The 21,867-nt window shown below is 41.0% G+C and overlaps 1 protein-coding gene and 1 long non-coding RNA gene across 2 annotated transcripts in view; one reads left to right on the top strand and one right to left on the bottom strand.

The window, feature by feature from the left end:
- MAML2 (mastermind like transcriptional coactivator 2) overlaps nt 1-21,867 on the top strand; it is a 341,184-nt gene that overhangs the window by 82,524 nt on the left and 236,793 nt on the right. The window lies entirely within an intron of this gene.
- The window catches only part of LOC112840286 (uncharacterized), a 42,834-nt gene that overhangs the window by 2,685 nt on the left and 18,282 nt on the right, over nt 1-21,867 (bottom strand). Inside the window, exon 7 of the long non-coding RNA XR_012376580.1 lies at nt 12,094-12,253. This is a non-coding gene — a long non-coding RNA (uncharacterized lncRNA). The remainder of the gene's footprint in view (nt 1-12,093; nt 12,254-21,867) is intronic.

A 21,867-nucleotide genomic window follows, 5' to 3' on the forward strand; every position in this document is an offset into this window, starting at 1 on the left:
TCTGATGGCTTTTCTGGCTTTTCTTTTCATTCTTCTTTTGGCACTCTAAGTTGTTTTGAGATGTGTGAAGTTAGAACCTCATGCAGGTGTTTTGAGTTTCTTTGATTTTTTTATTTTATTATTTTATTATTATTTTTTTAAAGACTATTTATTTATTTGACAGAGAGAGAGAGACAGCAAGAGAGGGAACACAAGCAAGGGGAGTGGGAGAGGGAGAAGCAGGCTTCCTGCCGAGCAGGGAGCCCGATGTGGGGCTCGATCCCAGGTCCCTGGGATCATGACCCAAGCCGAAGGCAGACGCTTAACGACTGAGCCACCCAGGCGCCCCTATTTTATTTTTTTAAAGCACTTTTTTCACTTGGGGCAATTTAATGCCAGAATATCAACAGGCCTTTATCAGGGTTTTCAAATCTATTTGGCTGATAGTTGTACCTACAGGATAGGAAAAAACGCATTGCAAAGATTTTGCTTCACTTGCTTGAACTACTGCCCTGCTGTTAAAGGCGACAGCAAGCTTACGTGTTTAAAAAAAAAAAGAGCTATAGCATTCCTTTCTCACTCCCACTCGCCCCTGAGGTTCTTCCACTTCCTTCCTATGGCTTTTTTTAGAAGCGAGTGTGTTTTTCTCACGTCCGGCAACAAAGGATGTTTTGTGCTGCTACTGAGGTTTGTGTGTATGACTTACTTTAGAACTCTTTCTAGAAAGTGCTATTACTATTTGCATAGAATTAGTAGAACTTTATCTTGAGTGAAAGTCTCGGATGGCTATGTTTGTTTTTGTAGGTAGATTTGCCACTATTTCACTTCAAAGGCATTTTCCCTGTGTATTTTAAAATGATCATAAAAGAACCTATCAAAATTCCTTCAGAAGTCCCACACCAGTTCTTATCTTAAAAAAAAAAAAGTTTAAATGATTCTTCCAGTTTATTGTATTGAGTCCTACATGCCTTGTTAAAGAGTTTACCATCTCTTCCTTAGCTATGTCCTAACGAGAGGGGAACGCAGTGACTGCCTCTAAGCTTTGGTGATTTTCACCGAGAAAAGTATTTGCCACAGTTACGGTGTCCCATGCTGGAGCTAGTAGATGCTTTGACGTGAGGTGTTTCCATCTAATTGTAATTCTCTGAGCAGTGAGACAGGGTGAAATAAACAGAGCTCAGATGGCTGAGAATGGTGCCATAAATCCTGTACGAGAATGTACCTTTCCATCGTCACGAAATATAAATCACTTGAAACACAACACGAACGGCTTCACCTTTTCCTGACAAGTGGGGTTTGCATCCCAGGTTTTCCTTCTCAACCAAGAGAAAGGTATTAAGTGAACCCCTGAAGATTTTCGACACATTTGGTTGGCTGGTTTCTGTGTACTGCCAGCAAAAATCCCGGTAATTGATATCCTAAAGAGGCAGCCGTTGTAGGGATGTAGGGAAGTAACCACCTTAGCTGCTTGGTAAACAGGATCGCCCTGGAGTTGCCTGTCTGCATTTGGGAAATGACAAGCCCCAGAGTCCAGGTATGATGGATTCGGCTCCATGTGGATCTCGTGATTTCTCTCCTGCTGGAGTTAGAAGGGGAGCTTAGATTCCAAGATCAATTTAATGTCTAAATTCCTTGGCATTTGTCATGTTAGATCAGCACATCTTGGGTGGCTTTCAGTAGTTATTTTAGCACTCATTCTCCTCCGGCAGAGTAAATCAAAGGAAGATTTAGAAAATCAAAGTCAGTTTTCCTTGGCCTTTTCTCAGAAGCCAAGGGAAGCTCTGGTGTTGATGGGGTTTTTGTTTTTGTTTTTGGTTTTTTGTTTTGTTTTTGCTCATCTTCACCTATGATGCAAAATCACTCTTTGTGTGAGTCTCTTTCCTATGGCGTATCTACTAGAGGCAGAGCCTTGGGCATTTCTGTGCTTGGAGGATTATGCAAAATCGTTGTAAGGCACACCAATAGACTTGGAGGAACTAAGTATTTCAAGAGGTAAGATGTGAGAGTGGAAGTTGTGGCAGTTTTTGTTGTGAGAACCCAGGCTTTCACATCAGCACCCCAGGATTGGGTCCCACCTGAGTCCCAAGCCACCTCGTGCAAGGGACTTCATGTAGTTCTTAACCTGGAAAATGGAGGTAATGGAGGTGCTTGCGTCATAGTCTGATGTAAAAATGGCGCAGGCCTTGGCTGACTAGGGACGCGACCAACACCAGACTGCTTGTGTTTAGATCCCAGCTGTACTGTTTGGAGCTGATGGGACCTTAGGCAGGTCTCATACCTGCTCTGTGCCTCAGCTGCCTCACTGGAAGGTGGAGAAGGTGCTGGTACCCACTTCTTAGGGCTGTTGGACATCTTAAAGGAGCTAAGGTAAAAGGCTGAGGACGACGGTACCTTGCACAAACAATTACATAAGGGTTTGCTTTCATATTTGTGGGGATCAGATATAAGGCACGTGAAATGACTTCATACATAGGTAGGAGGGAATTCGTAACTATTACATTATTTGGAAAACTCAACCCAATGTGTAGTACATTTTCAGTGTTCAGTAAATTTTGGTTGACTTAACTATCTACTGTGAATATCTGTGTGTGTGTGTAATAAGAGAGAGAAGCACATATTCCCCAACAACATAAAACACACTTACGGGTCAAAAGATGTGGGACAGAATGGATGGTAGTTAGGGCATTCAGCCAGGAGAGTTCTAGCTATATTATCTGGTGCTTAAATTGTTTGTTTGGTCCTCATTTGTAGGCTTATTTTTTTCCATTGATGCTTCTCTAACATTTTCAACTGTGGATGGAACGTCTAATACCCCGTAAATGAAAGGGATAATCACTACTGATTGTTTTTCACCACCATAGATGGTTAAAACATACTTGGCCTTTGGACCTGACTAGAAACCCAATTAATAATAATTGCACGCATTTTCCAATTCATAAATAATTTATGTTCCAAAAAATTCAGTTTTGAAGGAAGAATTTAGATCTCACAATACACTTTCCCATAAAAATGTTACGAGAGATCATTAAAATTAGGCCTAATTATTCCAGTATCTGGAAAAGAAAAAAAAAAACAACAGTACTATAGAGCCAGTCACCGTGTATGAATCAAAATATGTGTTTTGAACTCTAGCTCACAGAGCTATGAGAAACACATGCCCCTGTGAAAATCCTGGGGATGGTGAGGATCAAAGGATTGTGCCCCACCTGTCCCCCACCACCTTTAGTTTGCTAAAGAGAGATAGGAGTTTGGGGGACCCGGTTTTCACAGGGCAGCTTCAGCCTTGCTTTTCTGGGCAAATCAATGGCAGAAGAGAAAGAGGAGTGGTCAGGAGAAAATCACCTTTGTTATGCGTATGTAATCTGTAAAGGCGATTTTATTGTTAAAACCTTTGGCATATGTTTCATTGTCCCCTACCCTACCCTCCCTCCACCCCACTCCACCACTTCACAAAACAACCAGGGCCATGGTCCTATGGGATAATTCCAGTTCTTTCCATTAGAATTCTTCCGCACATCCCGCAAGTATGAAATCGAAAGGGCTTTCAGATGAAGACATCCCTAAAGGCAATATCAAAAGAAAAGAGTTTGCAGTATCACCAAAGGAATCACTATTAATTCTGAATTGAGTCCTATTTAGTTGTTTGGCTAGGCCAAAAGTCCTCGCTCACTATTCGGTCTGTATGCAAAGGCAGCCTGACAGAGAAATAGAATACTTTGCCATTTAAGATGTATCTGTCACTTAGCACTTTGCATACAAAACAGAAGATGACAGTAGCTTTCTTTATGATCCAAGGCTAGTAGTATGACATCAGGTTCTGCATTCATTCAGCAAACATTTACTGAGCTTTGGGTATGTGCCTCTTACTGGTGCTAGATGTATAATACTGAAAAACAATCTGCTGAGGCTAGGCAGATGATAAATATACAAACAGATAACAATATAGTGTATCATATAGTGCTAAATGCCAAGGAAGGGATTAATTTCATACAGAATGGTCTTGCAGGAAAGTCAGGGAATGAGCCATGCAACCATCCAGGAGAAGAGTTTTCAGGCAGAGAACAGCAAGAACAAAGCCTCTGAGCCAGGAGCACCTTTTTGACAAAGATATCCTAGCTGGATGGGAGTAATCTAAGGGAGATTGGTGGGAGAGGAGTCAGAGAGGTAACAGGGGTACCTTGTAGGGCTTTGTAGACCATTAGAAAGACTTGCTCTTATTCTAAGTAATCTAGGATATGTTCTGAAGCTAGAGTCCATTGGAATGCCAATGCACTGGATGTGGGGTATCAAAGAAAGAGAGGAACCAAGGGTAAATCAATACGTGTGACCCACACAACTAGAATTGCCATTTATTGAGCTGGGGCGTATTCTTGGAATATCATTATTGGAACAGGGAAAGAAGGGAAGACAGGGAAGTAAAATTTTCATTTTGAACATGTTAAGTTTGATGTGCTTATTAGCCATCCAAGTGAAGATGTCAAGTAGGCATGGGTAGAAGTAAGCTGGGATTCATGGGCAAATTCTGGCCTAAAAGTCTACCTCTGGGTATTTAAGATCATAAGACTGAAAACATCAGAGAAGAATTGTAGATAAAGAAACGAGATGTTTGGACTGAGTGCTAAGACTCCAATATTTAGAGGTCAGAGAGATGAAGTGGAGCTAGCAAAGGAAACAGGGAAGAAGTGTCCAGTGAGGGAGAAGACATAGGAGAAGATGGTGCCCCAAGAGGCAAGTGAAGAAAAGGAGGAGGGAGTGTCTGTCCATATCAAATGCTGCAAATAAATTAGGTAAGTTGAGGACTGATAAGGTTTGGTAGAGGCCATTGGTAACTTTCAAGCAGTGCTTAGGTGGGTACACTGGCTCTCCTGATTTGTAGTGTCTACCAATTTCCATGTTGTAAATACTCCCATCATAGCCAATTTCATGCTACTAGTCGATTAAGAAAAGCTTGCAAGATTCTTGAATATTTAATAGTTGGCTTCTGCTAGCTCCAGCACACATTGCCTTGACGGGAGCCATTTTGGGGGAGTGGGTGGGAATTGAAGTACATTCATAAGAGATGAAACAAAAAAGAATTGTGGACTGAGTATAGACAATATTTTTGAGGAGTTAGAAAGAAATGAGGTAGTAATTAAATTGAGATGTGTCATTAAGAGTTGTTTCTTTTTAAATGAGAGATAGAACAGCATGTCTGCATGCAGATAGGAGTGATCCAACTAGAGGGGGAAAATTGGTGAAGAAGGATAAAGTGGTGAGACATGTTGGAGTGAGGGCTATGAGTGGGAGGGAGGAAGAAGTTCTAATGCACAGGGAGGCGGGTGGCTCGGTCTTAGCGAACAACATGGGTGGTTCCTTCACGGTAATAGGAGAGAATAGAGCAGCACTGTCCGAAGCAAATACAATGTGAGCCACCTATGTAATTTTTAAATTCTAGAGCCACGTTAAAAAAAGAAAAGCAAAAGGATCAGGTGAAAATAATTTTCATGACTATTTGAACCAATATATACAAATTATTACCACTAAAACATCTATTGAATATGAAAAAAATTATGAGATTTTGCATTCATTTTTTTACACTACATTTTCAAAATCCAGTGTATTTTATGCAAAAAGCACCTCTCAGTTTGGACTAGTTACATTTCAGGTGATCAGTGGCCACCACACGTGACCAATGACTACCATACTGGAGAGGGCAGGGATAAATGATCAGTTAAGTGGGTGCACATGTTGGTAAGAGGTTGCAGAAGTTCTCTTCTGTTGGCTTCTGTTTTCTCAGTGAAATAGGAATCGCTTCCATTCAGTGACTTAGACTAAGAATGAGGCCGAGTGGGAGAGGTGGGAAGTAGTCATGTAGCAGGATGACAGAGTGAATGGACCCAGAAAACATACTAGAATTGGGCAGCACTGATGGTCCGCTTGAGGTTAGTGGGCCAGAATTTACAGGGCGACCAGCAACCCCGGGAGCGCGGTTTTCTCCAGCTGCCTCCTGCTCTGTGAGGCACAGCGGGGGCATGGGCATCTGCAGTGTGGACAAAGTCGGATTTAACTGGGCTGAAATTAATTGGAAAGCCGACGCCAATCTGCCAATCCAGCAAAAACATGCTAAACCTTCCCCATAGGAACTTGCCCTTTTCCCTTTCTGATCTAGGCTTTGTGTGTTGGGGAGGGGCGGGGTTGGGTGGGAGTGGGAGATGTTAAGCAACAGTGTGTGGAAAGAGTTTAAAAGCATAGACGTTTTTTTTTTTGCCACTGAACTATCTCAGAATTCTTCTCTTAGCAAGCCCTCCTAACACTTTCCCTAGGGTCGCTTAACCAAGCTGTATGTGCCCTCTCTCTTTGCTCAGAAGTCGTCAAACTGTTTACTAAGGTTTATTATTTTTGCGTGGTCTGAATCTGATACGTACTTGTCAAGACTAAATGGGTGTGTTGAACTGACTCTCTGTTTGTTGGAGGCTAGGCAGATGTTAATGAGGGCTCTCTGTTCCCTGCTTGTAACCTGAAGCTGGCAGTCAACAGAACAAATCAGAGGGTTTCCAGCAGCACACTGAGGTCCTTATGTAAGGAGGATCACACGCAATTTTTGTCTTTGCAGAATTCCTCTCTGTATAATTATTCTTTTGATCATGCTACACATGAAAAGAAAAGCAACTGGGGGTATGAATCATGTCCTTGTTTCACTTGGAATTAACAATTGAGACAGGGTGAGGAGTCTGTGAGAACTGCTGGTCCGAGGGAGGTGGTTCTCTGTTCTTAATTGACAAACTTGGTGCGTGTCCTCACTGGTGTCCTCAGAGCAGACCTCAAACCTTACATGTCACATTGATCGGTCCCCATGGGTTAGCTACATTCCTGGGTGTGATACCGCAGTAAGAGCGCAGTCAGAGTTTTCTCTGCTAAGCCAACAGGAATCCTTCCTTCATCGTTCCTCCCCAAATAAGTTAGCTACATTCGATCCATCAGGACTTCTACCGAAACACCGAAGGTATGAAAAGGATTGAGCATTTGCTATGAAAAGGATTGAGCACTTGGTATGAAAAGGATTGAGCACTTCATCTGTATGGTACACCAGACGGCTTGTGGGTGCATTCAGGAGGTAGCTCACATGTCTTCTCAGATGCCTGCCTTTGCACCCCAAACAGAATCAGTCACCTGCCGCTTGTGCTTTATCGCTTTTTGTACACACTTCAACCACATCCCTGAACATGGAATCCCTTTCAGAGTGTAGTGCTTTTGCATGCGGTGTTTCTTCTGCCTTCCTTACCTGTAAACACCTCATAATCCTTCAAAATCCAACAAATATTTGTTGAGTGGATGAATGAGATGGTTTGTAGAGGAGCGGGCCTTCCCTCAATTGATCACTCTTGCTTATGAGTCCCCACACATTTGAGTTCTGCTTCCCGTTTGGCCCTAACTCAGTTCTTAGACTGATTCACCTGTTCTCTTTCCTGAGTCTGTAACTTTCTCCAGCATAGGGACCGTGCTTTTTGTGCTTTGGCATCCCTAGTGCCTGGCATAGTACCTGGTACATAATAAGCCCTCACATTTTTGTTGAACACTGAAATGCAAAGAATTAAGCGTAATAGTGTGATTCGGGTGAATATAGAAATAGCTTGAATTGAGTCACAATTTTGTAGCCCAATCGAGCTCACATTGAAGTAAATCAAGTTGAGGCATTTCAGATGAAACCTCAAAGTGAGGATGTATTGGTTTTAGCCCAAAGCAGAAGTTTATATAAAGGATGTAACCTTTTGCCCTCCACACTCAGGATTTAAAATAAAAGAAATCTAAAAACCCATTTATAGGTAATTTCAATTTGAGGCTTATAGGTATGTAAAAGGGGTTTATTTGAGGTTTAATAACCAAGTTTCATGTGGGTTCTTGTTTGGGAAAGAAAACTTTCACATGGCATTAATATACAGTAAATTGTGATTTACAAAAACATTTTCACATCCTGTCTAGGGTGAAATTTTAATTTGTCCAATGAACTTTCCACTGAAAGAAAAAATGGTAAAACTGGCAAACTAATCTAGCTATGCACATTTTGTTTTGGAAACTTGCTATTCCCAAATGTTCCCTGAATGTATTTTTGAAAATTCTTTGGAAAATTTAAGGAAAAATTGGTCTTTTGAGAAATACCTTGAATGTTATATTTTGTATGTCAAAGGAGTATTGAATTTCTTGTTGATAGCAGTTTGGTTGACTTTTCAATTTATTTCTTCTTGAACTATTCACTGTTTCTACAATTCAGTATGTGAGTATTACTGTCTGATGCCTGACGTTTTAAGATACTGCCTGTTCCTTACCTTTCAACTGGATAGAATAGATGTATACGTTAAAGGAATTTTGGGGGGTGTGTACAACTTATCTCATTTGTTTGATTGTGTCTTCCAGATGATGGGCATTTCATATTGGGTGGATGGATGGGTAGATGGTCCAATAGTGTGTATATGCTTTGAGAGTCCAGGTGTTGGGTACAAGTTTTGTTTTTTGCTACCTACTAACTCTCTGGCTTTTAGCAAATTAATGATCTAAACCTGTTTCTTCAAATGTACATAATCATAGCTCTACATAGGGTTTGGGGAGTTAAATGAACTAATGCTGTATAAATAACTCGCATCACAATTGGTACATAGTGAGTGCTCAGAAATGTTAATTGTTGTTATTACTATTATTAACATAACAATAAATGGCTTTATAGCACCCATTTTTTAAAATTTAAGGGTGAATAATTACAACCTGGAGAAATTATGAGTGTATTGATTGTAGTACATTTGGGAATACCAGTAATTTTCTAATTATTACAGCTCAAGCTCTTCTGTCTATAAGAATGTGAAGAGTGGAATAACCGGAAGCTTCCTTATCTACTTACAGAATTACAGGCCTAGCTTAGATAATGAAAATTCTTAGGCTGCACCATGATACAAGAGCTGGTTGCATTATGTACCATGTCTTAGCAAAGCATCACCATTTTGTCCAGTTTTAAACGTTTATAAATTCTACGTGAGCATTCTTAAAGCACGTCTTTCCCATGACTCTGAAGCCCTTAAAAGGGGTGATCATATTTTAAAAGATCTGAAATAAGGTTGAGATCATTAAGCAGCACAGCCCCAAGTTTTACTGGTTTTTTGTTTTGTTTTTGTTTTACTCCAGATTTCTGTAAAGAAACAGCACGGTTTGTAGGCAAAGGGAGAAGCCACTGAAGTCGGCCCCTGGGTCCGTTTCCCAAAGAGGAGACCGTGGGGCAGCGCAGAGGCAGGGCGGGCGGACTCCAACAGGGCTTATGCTGTATGGAGAGAAGGAAGGCACTTTCAGCTTCTCTCAGGGCCGTAACGTGTGGGCCACGCTTCTGGCGGCGTGGAATAAACACGGGTCTGAGGATGAGGGTGAGGATGGGGACGGGAGGGTGGGGGGGAAGACTGCGGATTCCGCGGGGGACGCTCCGGCGAGGCCTGCGCTCCGCTCAGCGCCGCGGAAGCGCACGGATTGTTTGCAACTGGAGCGGCGCCGCCGGCTTTCTCTCCGCCCGATTGCTGTTTGCGGGGAGCGGGCCCTTTAGGGGCCGGAAGCGCCGGCCATGTAAGGAGCGCGGGCCCTTCCCGACAGCCGGGCCCCCCTTCCCCGCCGCCGCGGGGCCGCCTCCTCATTGGCCCGAGGGCTGGCCGGGGCTTCTCCCTGCGAAGGGCCGCGTTTTAAAAATGTCTTCTTTTGTCAGCTTGAGATTTTCCAGAATTTAAAAGCGGAAAGGAAGAAAGGAGTACAAGGAAGCTATTAAAGATACATTAAATAAACTCTACTGGGAGCAAGTGTGTGTTTAAGAGAGAATCTGTAACTTTTGCAAGGGAAGTTTGGGTGATTGCTTATTATTTCAACAAAGAGGACGTGTGTGTGTGTGTCAGAGAGTTTTGGTGATTGCTTATTATTTAACAGGGTGTGTGTGTGTGTGCGTGTGTGTGTCAGAGAGTTTTGGTGATTGCTTATTTCAACAAAGAGGGCGCGTGTGTCTGTGTGTGTGTGTCAGAGAAGGTTTGGTGATTGCTTATTATTTAACAGGGTGTGTGTGTGACTTATTTTAACAAAGGGTGTGTGTGCGTGCGTGTGTGTGTCAGAGTTTTGGTGATTGCTTCTTAATTTAACAAAGGGTGTGTGTGTGTGTGTGTGTGTGTGTGTGTTTTCTCCCTGAACTGGAGAAGCAGATGTTTAAAGGAGAAGGGGCAGGAAGCAGCTCTGACAAATGAAAGGATTTTTGATTGAATTCGTGAGCTAAAGTTTCCTGCCAGTAATTCATTCAACCCTAGGCTACATAAAAGAAAAACCCACATAATTGAATTTTAATCGCCTAACTTTTTAACAGACAACCAGAACAGGCTAGTGTAGCTGCCACAGGTAAAACTGAAATAATGCTGTAAGCTGATTTTAGATTATTATTTATTGGTAGTTTAAAAAAAATTATGATACCCTTGCTTCATTCTGCTCCTCCTTTATGGGTGCGTGGGTGCCAGAGGCTATTCCTTATTGTCTATATAAGTTAAAATCCTTCGTGCAGATTTTTTTTTCTTTAAGCTGTTTTGTGAGCAGGTGCAGATGGCTCTCATGAACCGAGCCAATTGAAATGTTCTGTTGCAGCCTGCAGAAACCGAAGTTTTAAAAAATGAACAACTGTGTTTTGTGCTGTATCTATAATTCAGCTGGAAACTGTTTTCCCTGTTTTATGATGAAATCTGCCACCTCTGTTTCTTCCGTTTAATGAATTCGGTTTGTTTATAGCCTTAAGGAAGTCTTGTCACTAAAATCCACCCTCAATACCCCTCCAGTGTTTTGCAGTCTGATGATTTCACAACAAGGGCCATTGCAAAATAAGGGTAAACGGGCATTTTTTTTTTTTTTTAAATCCCTGGAGATTTTCAAGAACTTTTTTTCCTTCACAGTGTACTCAAGTAAACAGTGTCGGGAAGACTCAAAACATGAGACTGTTGTACCTTCTTGTACATAGAATAAGTTACTTTTCTTAGTCAAGACTTATCATTTGAAACCAAGTAACAGAAAGTGGGGAGTCGATACCCTAAAACCTTTTGGTTTGGTGCTGGCATTCATGAGTATTCCTCTAAAACAAAGTCAAGAGTGAATTAACTCCTTTGGTGTGCAGAGGCTCTAGGGGCCGTGGTAGTGATGGGCTTGGGCTCTCTGCTCCTGTCACACTCACATGGACACTAAGGCAAGGCCCTAAACCAAGGAACCATTGCCAAGAGCCAAGAATGGCACTTGCTGTGCTGCACGTTGAACTGAACAAAACCCAAATATTAGCGCTGTTACTGAACCAAACATGTCCTAAAATAGACCTAATGAACTAGTTCAAACCAGAATGATACTTAACATATTTTCTAAAATGATTGAACAAAGCAAAACTGGAACTTCAGAGAGTTCTACGGACCTAACCTGAAACAAGCTAAGAGCCCACTGGCTGGATGTGTGCACTGGCAGTGTTTATGGGATCCCAGCAGGAAGCAAAGGATTTGGATTCTGCTCTTGTGTTGACCTTTACAATGAGGACTGTCCCCGGGACACTGACTCAGGCAGTGTTAAGAGGCAGTACCTGTTATGCTGTCAGACAGAGATATACCTTTCAGCACAATTGACAGTTTGGACAAGATCAGTCCTTTTTGTGTGGAGCTGCCCTGTACATTGTAGGATATTTAGCCACATCTCTGACCTCTACCCCCTAAGTGCCAGTAGGCTACACCCCTCCAGGTATAACAATCAAAAGTGTCCTGGGACATTGCCAAATATCTCCGGGGTGGGGGGGCAAAAATCATCCCCAGTTTGAGAACTGTTGCAATAGGAGAATAGTCATCAGCCTCCCGCATTGTTTCAGAAAGGTTTTCCAGTAGATATTGGGAAGAAAAGCTATAGACTTAACTGCCCAGAAGGATCACCTAGCAGAAAACAAAAGCTAATCTCTTATGTAAGTCTGCATTTCAGAGTTGGTTTCTCTACTAAAGCAAGAAACCCTTTAGGTTGGAAAGACCATGTATGGTGTTATTATGAGGCAGACCTGGTAAAAATACTTCAATGAAGACATTTATAGGCAACCACTATTATGAAAACTGTACCTCATACCGACTTATGGTGCTGGCGAGAAAATCTTCTGGCCACACTTCAGAAGTGTTTACCCTCATATTCTGGAAAAGTTGCAGAAATTTTTCAACGTATTGAGTCTAGTAGCGTCTCTAGTTCACAGGGTACAGAGATGCCGTTTGATCCGGGGTGCCTGTGTACCCTAGAGTGAATTATTATATATTAGAGTGCTATTTCAGGAGAATTGGACATCTTAATTATAACTTTTTTTTAGTTTGTGTATAGTGTATGCCTTTGAAATGAAATTTATAGTTATTCTGTGCTTCAATGAGACTTTTCATTTTTATGTAATATAACAGTACCTTTCCCTTGGCAGTTTTCATTTAGTAGGAAGACTCATTTGTACATCAGAGCATTATTTGGAACAGTGGGTTTTGCCAAGATTATAATGTGGTAATTACATTTAAAATTGAGCTGTGCCAAAGCATTGCAAAAATAATAATAAGTCCACTAAATATATAACACTGACACAGACAGTTCATTAGCTTTCCTTAATACTGTGAAAAACAAACCAAATTTTCTATTTTTTGTCTGTGAAGAAAACCTGGGGAAAGAATAATCACAGTATAAAATTGAACAGCTAATCGAGTTTTCCAAATGGTTTATTTTAATGGTGATTTAACATTCTAAGGCACAGACCCTTAGCTTTTGTTTAGCTTTTGTCTTTAATGTAGATTATAAATCAAAGCGCTGCATAGCGACAAAGAATAAAGTTATTGGCTAATATTTCCTCAAAGACCGTAAGTAATAATGATGCCTATGAAGCTCTAATAACAAGAAACACTCCCTTCATCTCAATTGATCTCCACAACCACCCTGTTCAGAATCAATAGTTTTCCTAGTTTATTAGTGAGAAAAAAAAAAAGGGGGCAGCTCAGAAACGGTAAGAAGACCTGGGCAGGTCAACATGGCTGTGGTAGTGGACAAGGAGGAGGGTTCAGGGAGTGAGGAATGCTAATATTTGAGAATTTACTGGTATAGCCTACATCACTGACCGTCATTCCGCTCTACAACATACATGCCCTTATTCTATTTTCTTACGATAAAACCCAGACTCCCAGTGGAGAATCCAAGTTGACAGCTTGTGAATGGTAGCCCTAGAATTCGAAACCAGAGCTTGTGACTTTGTTTTTTTCTTGATTCCCTTGTACCTTGATTTCAAAACCATAGAAGAAACCGAAGGGATGTTAGTTCACTCTTAATAACGTACATAGGAACTCTTAACCATGGAGAAGTGTAATCACATTAGGTATAGCCTCAGTGTTTAAGAAAAACAAAACTCAAAAGCTCTTGATTCTGTCCCAGGAATCCGTTCTTACTTTGAAATTGGCCAAAACATCTGAAGTCTTGGTATTGCACCGTCTTGGGCTTCCTGAGGAGCAACCTCAGAGCAATGAGAGTACTGACAGTGATGTCCTCCAATAGGAGTCAACAGCTGTTCCTTCCCGTCTCTTCTAGCACCATGACCCAGAGGAAGGGAGGAAATTCACCCACAGGTGCTGCAGCCTAGAGGCTTTTCTGTCTCCTTCATGCATTTAATCACCCAAACCTAGCGCTATCCACCAGCCATTTAGAAAATAGCACAGCATTTACTTTATGGCATTCAAAAGGATTGGGCCATACCCTATCAGTGTGTTCAAGTGTGGCAGCTCGAGTATTTAATAAACCCAGTCCTGACATTCTCAAAGATGTTAGCATGATCTATATCTTTTGTTGCAGTCATAGTTGTGTCAAGTCTGTGCCTCTTAGGTCTAATCCTGGTGTCACATGATGTTTCTGACTCGGACTGGCTAAAATACCTCTTCATTCTCTGTTTTCAACATAGACTCCTGAAGCCCAACGTTGCTACTCACTCTTGTGGATAATGACCCTTCAGCAAATCCCTAGTTAAATTCCTTCCTGCTTAGTTCTGTTTCTCTAAGAAGCTTCCATCAACTATGTCCCATCAATGACTCAATAATGTTCTAGCCCATTTTGTGAGCAGGTTTTTTTGTTTTGTTTTTTTTAAATCTGAGTGGCTCTGTTCATACTAGACACTTGAATAAGTTCACATTTCTTGACTTAGCTCTTCCAGTAATTTCTGGCTCATTAAAACATTAACAGACAAATGCTGTATGTAGCATCTAGAAATCAAACTCATAGAAACAGAGAGTAGATTGGTGGTTGCCAGGGGCTGGGGAGGTGAAGGAAATGAGTGATGGTGATCAAAAGGTACGAACTTCCAGTTGTAAGGTGATTAAGTTCTGGAGCCATCACATGCAGCCTGGTTAACTATAATTAACAACACTGTAATGTATACTTGAAAGTTGCTAAGAGAGTAAATCCTAAACGTTCTCACCATGCACGCACACAAAATGGTAACCATGCGAGCTGGTAGACATGTTAACTCACCTTATTGTGATCATCATTTTGCAGTGTCAGCGTATATCAATCAAATCATCATGTTGTGCACCTTAAGCTTACACGATGTTGTGTTCCAGTTATATCTCAGTAAAGCTGGAAAAGCATATTAGCTTGCCTGCCTCAATATATCTTATCTAAAAAGGAAGTTTTGTCTGCAGCGGTAGAAGTGGCTACCATGACACCTAACTTTGGAAAAAGAGTCATTGATCTGGGGGCTGAACCTAAACTTCTTCGTGGGGAAGCTTGGAACCGTGACAACCACAGCAGTCCTGAAAGTGCCGCTATGGGGACAGCAAGGCTTGGACTCACAACGGAGATTTCATTCAAAATTGGGTTTTCTTTTTCTCTGGGCTCCCAAATTATTTCCAGAGGTTAGCCACTTACAGAAAAAATAAATCTTCTTTCACTTGGAAGTAAAGAATGTGCTATTTGACTTGAAACATAGCACAAATACTCCTTGGATCGGCTTTGTTTTGTGTTTAATGAACTTAATACTGCCCTTCTTTAAGGAAACCTATCACTGGTTTCGTATGTGAGGTGTGCTAGCATGAAATGCTTAAATCAAACTTTGTAACAGTATAAATAACACTTTTATTGTCTCCTCCATATTAATAAAACCCACAGCTCAACAACTAAAGCCCTGTGCTAATTGCTTACTCTCGGAGCTGCATATTTCAGGTCTAATTCTCTTTAGCACACAGCTAGAATGGAGTATGCAAAAGCTCCTTTGGTGACTTTTAACCACTTCAGTACTAATTTGGTGGCATGGAAGGCATTAGGCTGTGTCCATACAAGCAGAACAAAGCAGAATATTGAGCAATTTTCCAAATTCTATCCATGTAGTAAGTGAACTTGGTTGATACTTCTAGTTAAAACAGATGTTTGAGTTGTCAGGCTGCATCCAAACAAAGTGTTTGTTGAAATAAACATTAGCTTAGCAGATTTCTTTTATTGCAGAAGCGTTGTAGGCAATGAGCAAGGTGTAAACCGTGGAAATCTGCGAGTCTTGAGGAAGCTAGGCATACTGTAAAAGATTATGTAGTTTTCCAAATGGATTATACGTACAGCCAGACTCAATCCACGATTATTATATTAATGACTGAAGGAATGAATTGTTAAATTTTTAACCATTTTGGCCTGTACTTGATCAATTAGTTAAATTTCATTTTCTTACTCTCTGTGAATTCTGTCCATATCTTTCCTTGTTTGCTTAGCTCTTTTATACGTTTAGATATTTTGCCCTACAAGTAATGGCTGAAACAGTCTCTTTCATTTGACCCTGATGTTCCACGCGTATTCATTAAAATTATCGTATCGGGGGGTTTCAACTTTACTGCCTTATTGCTATTTCTGATACAAAAGTTTGATCTGTAGGAGCCCACAACATAACTGGCAAGGTTCATAACCTTTCAAGCAACGTGAAAACTGCTGTTGATTGAAAAAACACACAAGTATTTATTGGGATGTTTATTGTGCCTAACAGTTTGTGAGATATTATGGAAAACAGCTTCACCCATGGGAGCTGAAAACCTAATTGAAGAAAGAAAAGCAACACACATGAAACAATTATAAAGAAGGAATGAAATGCATCATGTGGTACAGAGCCAAGGAGAATAAGGTGTTAATTGTGTGGGATAGACAGTAAATCTCAAAGGACTTAAGGAAGGTAGAGATCAACACGGGCTGAGGTCGTTCAGAAGACTCTCAAAACAAACCAACAATATTTCTAAGCCCCCTCTATGTTCAAAGCATTGTGAGGGCCGGAGCGCAGGGTGATCACAGAGATGGGACTTACACGGGATCTGAGAGGATGAGAAGAATACTGACTGGCCAAGAAGAGAAGGTAAAGTACTACAAAATACAGGACTCGGGGTGAGGGGGCTGCAGGGAGCAAGGGAGAGCCTTAGCTACGCTAAGCAGCTTAACACTGCAGCTCTTCCTTGGAAACCCCTTAGACTGATGCAGCTATGTTTGCTTAGATTTTTTAATCCATTTTGGCTCATGCTTGGTCTGCACAACATGAGCATCCAGTTGAGAGGTTTCTCTGTGAGAGAGAGACAGAAAGGCAGGTAGCAGAAGTGATAGACGTGTGCACTAGTGTCTTTCTCTTGCAGAGAAAGGCATTACTGAAGACGAAGGTGCCAGCCAAACTCCCGTACTGTGTCGGAAATGCAGGGCATTCAGCATATGGTAGAAGATGTTTAGGAGAAGATGCTAACCAAACACGAACTGTTACTTGTAGGGTTGATTCACTTTGGGCTTTGTAAAAACTCTCAAGCGGCTCCCTTTGTGAGGCACTCCTTTCTGTTTTGAAATCTGTTTTAAGCTCAGTGAGCACTCATTATGTTTTCTAAATTCTGTGTACCCTCGTTCTTCCTCAGAGTACCCTCCTGTGGAGACCAAGAACGAATCATTTCTGGTTCAGGGACTCGACGATACCTCCAAACACCTTTATTTTCTGGGCAGCAAAGAAATGGGGAAAAGTGTTTATTTTCAAGGTAACAGGCTCTCTGGTTTGAAAATGATAGGCATTAGCATTGAGGTCTAGTGCATTTTCTGCGCTCTACTTAGAGCACTTTAGGTGATTTTGTTTTTAAGGGAACATCATAGCTCAGGTCTTTTATTCTGTGAAGACGGTGATTGCAAAAGGTCCCGTGGCTGTTGTGGAGAAGGTGTGGAAGGAGACTCTTGCTCTTCGGCTATCATCTCTAGTGTGGTAGCCCCATGGTGTGTGTCTGGAGAGAAGTTATGTAACGCGGTCTATACCCAGAGTACCCAAATTCGAACCGCCACAGCCTCATCCCTGGTGAAACAAAGAACTCGTGCCTTGGTCATCAATTCATCGCACTTTTTTGGTGTGACTACTCCTGCCATTTCCCTCAGGATCCCAGAGCGCAGCAAATAGAGAGCACTCACTTAACCAAAAGCACAAAAGAGCATTCGTCTCTGGCACAAGCCATGCGGCGCATCTGTTCTGGGAAAGTGTGAGCCAGATGTGCTGCCTTGCCTAAAACAGATTTTACTGCTGTTTACATTCTCTTTCCAGCTCTAATCTACAGCTTTCTGGCGTGTCCACGATACGGTAGCAAGGGGGTATCACTTAGTTGTTAAATGCCTGAAATGATGTGAAACATTTCATTGCAAACTGGGGTTTTGAAGAAAGACATCTTTTTAAACTCATGGATTCCTTTAAAAAAAAAATCATTATTATAAGAAAAGGTCTTTAACTGCCTTGGGACATAGACATTTCAAGGGAATTAGTAAGGAAAATATGATCACCTGGGCTTAACTTTCCTTCTTTTATAGATAAGTCAAACCCAAGGAAAGTGATCACTTCCCAAGGTCATAAAGCACTTTACTGGAGAATGGAATCTAAAATCCAGGTATCCTGACTTTCAGTCTAAAGGAGTGATGCAGGAGGGAAATTATTCAGGAGACAGCAGACTGTGTTCTGTAAAGGGCCAGATAGTAAATATTTTAGGCTGTGTAGGCCATATGGTGACTGTCAGAACTACTCAGCTCTGTCCTTGTACCTGAAAGTAGCCATGGACAATATGTAAACAAAAGTGTGTCTGTGTTCCAATAAAACTTTATCTGCAAAAACATCCAGTGGGCCAGGTTTGCTGACCTTTGCTCTTGATCTAAAGGAGGAAAATAAGCATGAAAGTTTCCTTGGGAGCTCCTTTATGAGCCACATCCAAATTTGATCTGTCACGGAGAATGTCAATTTTTCAAAGGTCCAGAGGGTGCTATTAGTTAGATAAAATTGCTCTGACTCAGGCAAAACTGACTCTTTTTATAGCTTTCCTAAGAAACGGTTCTTTATGAGAATTTCAAAGTATTGAAGAGTCATTCTTCAGGATTGTCCTTATGTCACTATTGTTCCACTTAAATGTGGAAGGTTTATGTTTCTCTGTGCTTTCAGAAGTTAAATACACTCACGACAGAGGTCTTCTATTAGCACTGTTGGATTTTATTAACTTAAGTAATCTCTTAAAAATCTAAGCTTGTATCTTTTTTTCAGAAACAGGATTCCAAAGTTTTTCAGTTTAACAGCAATCTAAAAATGAATATGAAGTAAAAGTTTCTAAAAGATCCCTGTATGTAAAAGTCCTTTTGGAACATAAAGAAAGCTTGAAGTTTTTAAAGTTTGTGTATACATGCTTGCGTGCATGCACGCGTGTGTGTTTGTGTGTGTGTGTGTGTGTGAGAGAGAGAGAGACAGAGACAGACAGAGAGAGATGGAGCTCTTTGGGAGGCAACTCAGGGAATGCATACATCGATAACAATAGCTGGCCTGGAATGGAAAACCTTCTTTCCCATTGAAACTGTTTGGTGGGTTCAGTGCCCTAAGACAGCCTGGAGATCCATGAGCGAGCCCTCACTAAGAGGGAACTCACAGGTTTCTTCTGCTCGTTGTACATACTTGTTTGAAAAGTGATCTTTTAGGAATGATACTGTCTTTCCTGGTCTCAATCCAGAAGCAAGACCTCAATGGAGAATGGAAAGACATGCAGAGTAGGAGGGAGGCAAGGCTGACTGTGAGGAATGGGGAGAGGGGCTGGAGCTCTAATTTTGGAGACCGCCCCCCACCAGCCACCATTTCCTCTGAGCACGTGCAGACTGCTCCTTCTTCCTGCCCCCAACCCCACCCCCCATCGTTTCCTCTATTCCCTCTTCCTCTTTGCTGCTCTTCACTTTCCTCTCCTCCTACCACCAACCGCTAATGTGGCAGGTGGAAGGGTGATCTGTCTGGAGCGAGCTGGGAGAAAATTGTTTTAGTTCTTTTCTATCCCCCTCTTAGGTATTATGAAGAAGGGAGGAAAGTACATAAATGTCTCACTTTTTCCCATTATAAATGTTGCATTTTCAAAAATAAAGTTTTATCTATTTGTAAAGATTATTTGGAGAGTCATTGAAAGGAAAATTATCTATTTAAAAGTTGGGTGTTTTTTTGTTTTTGTTTTTAATTAGGAATTAACTACCATAAAGCCTCACATCCTGTGGTCACGTAGTCTCTAGAACAAATTTGGGATAATAAGTAACTTTACCATTCAAGCTTGCTTTTCTTTTGGAGATGGATATTCCTGTTTTTCTTCTCAGTTTGTTTCAGAAGTTCTTATAAGTGTTCTCATTGCATAAATGATTGCATTTAAAAATTGGTTTTAAAGGCAAATAATTAAAAGGTTAGTATTGTTCTTCTGAACCTAGGCATTTCACAGGATGTTGGGTTTCATTTCCTTTTTTTTTGAGGCTTCCAGTTCAGAGCATAAGTAAGGAGATATATTTCTTTTTTGAATTTTGTTTTTTATTGCGATATAATTGACATATACTATTAGTTTCAGGAATACAACATGATGATTCAGTGTTTATATATGTTGTGATATGAGCACCACAAGGACATCCATCACCACACATAGTTACAGTTTTTTTTCTTGTGATCAAAACTTTTAAGATCTACTGTCAACTTTCAAAAATACAATATTATTAACTGTGGTCACCATGCCATACATTACATCTCCAGGATTTATTTATTTTGTAACTGGAAGTTTGTTTAAGGATGCTTCTTTCTTTTCTGATCAATCTCCAGGTTTTATTCTGAAGGGAGTAAAGAGATGGCATGTTGACCAATCTGTTCTAATTGTAATACTCTAACCACGTGACCCAGCATTCTGGCCTCCACCTCTGTGGACCCACATCCTCCTGTTAGAAATTCCCTTCGCCTTCTTTCCACCCACCTACATCCTACCCAGACGTCAAGTCCCCTCTTAAGACTATAGGCCTTTAGGAATCTCTCCTTGGATAATCGCCCGCCACAATGATCCTTACTCGCATAGAATTTCTGTAGCACTTTTCGTTTGTGCCAAACAATCCTCACTTAATTACACATTATCTTGGATCACTCTCTAGTGGTTTAAAGCATAGTGTTAAGCACATAATCTGTGTAGGCATTTGAAGAAAAAGGCAGATAGCTCACAGGGAGACAGGGATGTGAAGCTCAGGGAAGGCCACAAGCGCCCACAGGGAAGAATCATCTTGGGGGAGTGGTTAAAATCTAACTCTGGCCCTCAGACTCACAAGCACAGTGACCGGAATGTCGGGACACCATGTGTTGCTACATCAACCAGAGGCAAACTCACCTTTACCTGACTTATAGAGGCTGGTTAGGATGCCAGGTTATTAGTTTTCAGTATGAAGTATAGCTGTCTAGTATCCCTAGACATTCAAGTCCTCAGGCAAATGTATCATCTACCTCTGAATAAGCTGTGTGAATTCAGTTATAATCACCAGAACTCTTGGGAGCATGGAAGGGATGCAAAAGTGGCTAGTCAAATGATTTGAATGTTCAAAGGATTAGAACAAGGAAACTGGTGATATATTTTTACCATAAGGATATACCTGCCCACAGAACTGGGTAGGTGGTATCCTCTGGTAGGATAAGCTTGGAAACTAAATAGTGCTTCCTCGGATGATTACTCCGTGACTCAGTGATGCCGTGAGTGGCCAAACTTCTTTCCTACCGGCAAATTTTGTTGTAAGATCTTAAATATAGCTGATTGGTTCCCAGTTAAGTCTTAGTCTCTTGCAGTTGATTTTTTTTTAATCTCCTCTCTGTTCCATTGTATGTAGGGACATCTCGTTCCTATCATCCCGAAGTCCTTGGGGTGCATGTCATTGTGGTACCACTCTTACTGTAGGTACCACTAAATATTGAAAGATTTATTAACCAACTCCAGCACCAAATCCTTAATGGCATAGAACGCACAAACACTTATTTATTCAGCATTTAAGAAATAAGCGACTTTAGCACCTACTACATGCCAGTATTATTGAAGTTAATGGGGGTATAGAATAGAACATAGTCCCTTTTTTTTTTTTTTAGAGATTTTACATTTAAAAGATAGGTGTATAAAACAATTACAATGAAGTATTTTGGGTGCTATGATAAAAACAAATTGAGACATGAAAGGGGAAATAATCAATTTTACTTATGGGAGTCAGGAGAGTTTTCATAGGAAGAGAAATATATTGGTTAAAATCCCTTACGTGTACATTTTTCTTTTTGTTTATAGATGGCCTTCGCTATCAATTCAGGTTATTAAAATCTTGACCTCTTTCTCATTCATGTCTATTCACTTGTCATTAAATACTCATGCCTCATCTAAGTTTGGAATGAAAGTGTCACAAGACACATCTTTCACTATTTCCTGATTTACTAAACATGGAAATGTAGCTCAGGACCTGAGCATTCAGTGATCTCATGTGACCATGAGAACATGAATAAGGAAGGAAGTGCAGAAGTGAGTATGATGACCTCTTACAAAGCCCCTCTCTGGCTAGAGAGGTAGGGTT

The sequence above is a fragment of the Callorhinus ursinus genome, unplaced genomic scaffold (genome assembly GCF_003265705.2).
Source record: "Callorhinus ursinus isolate GAN/ISIS: 27379988/994484 unplaced genomic scaffold, GSC_fseal_2.0 scaffold76, whole genome shotgun sequence".
NCBI lineage: Eukaryota > Metazoa > Chordata > Mammalia > Carnivora > Otariidae > Callorhinus > Callorhinus ursinus.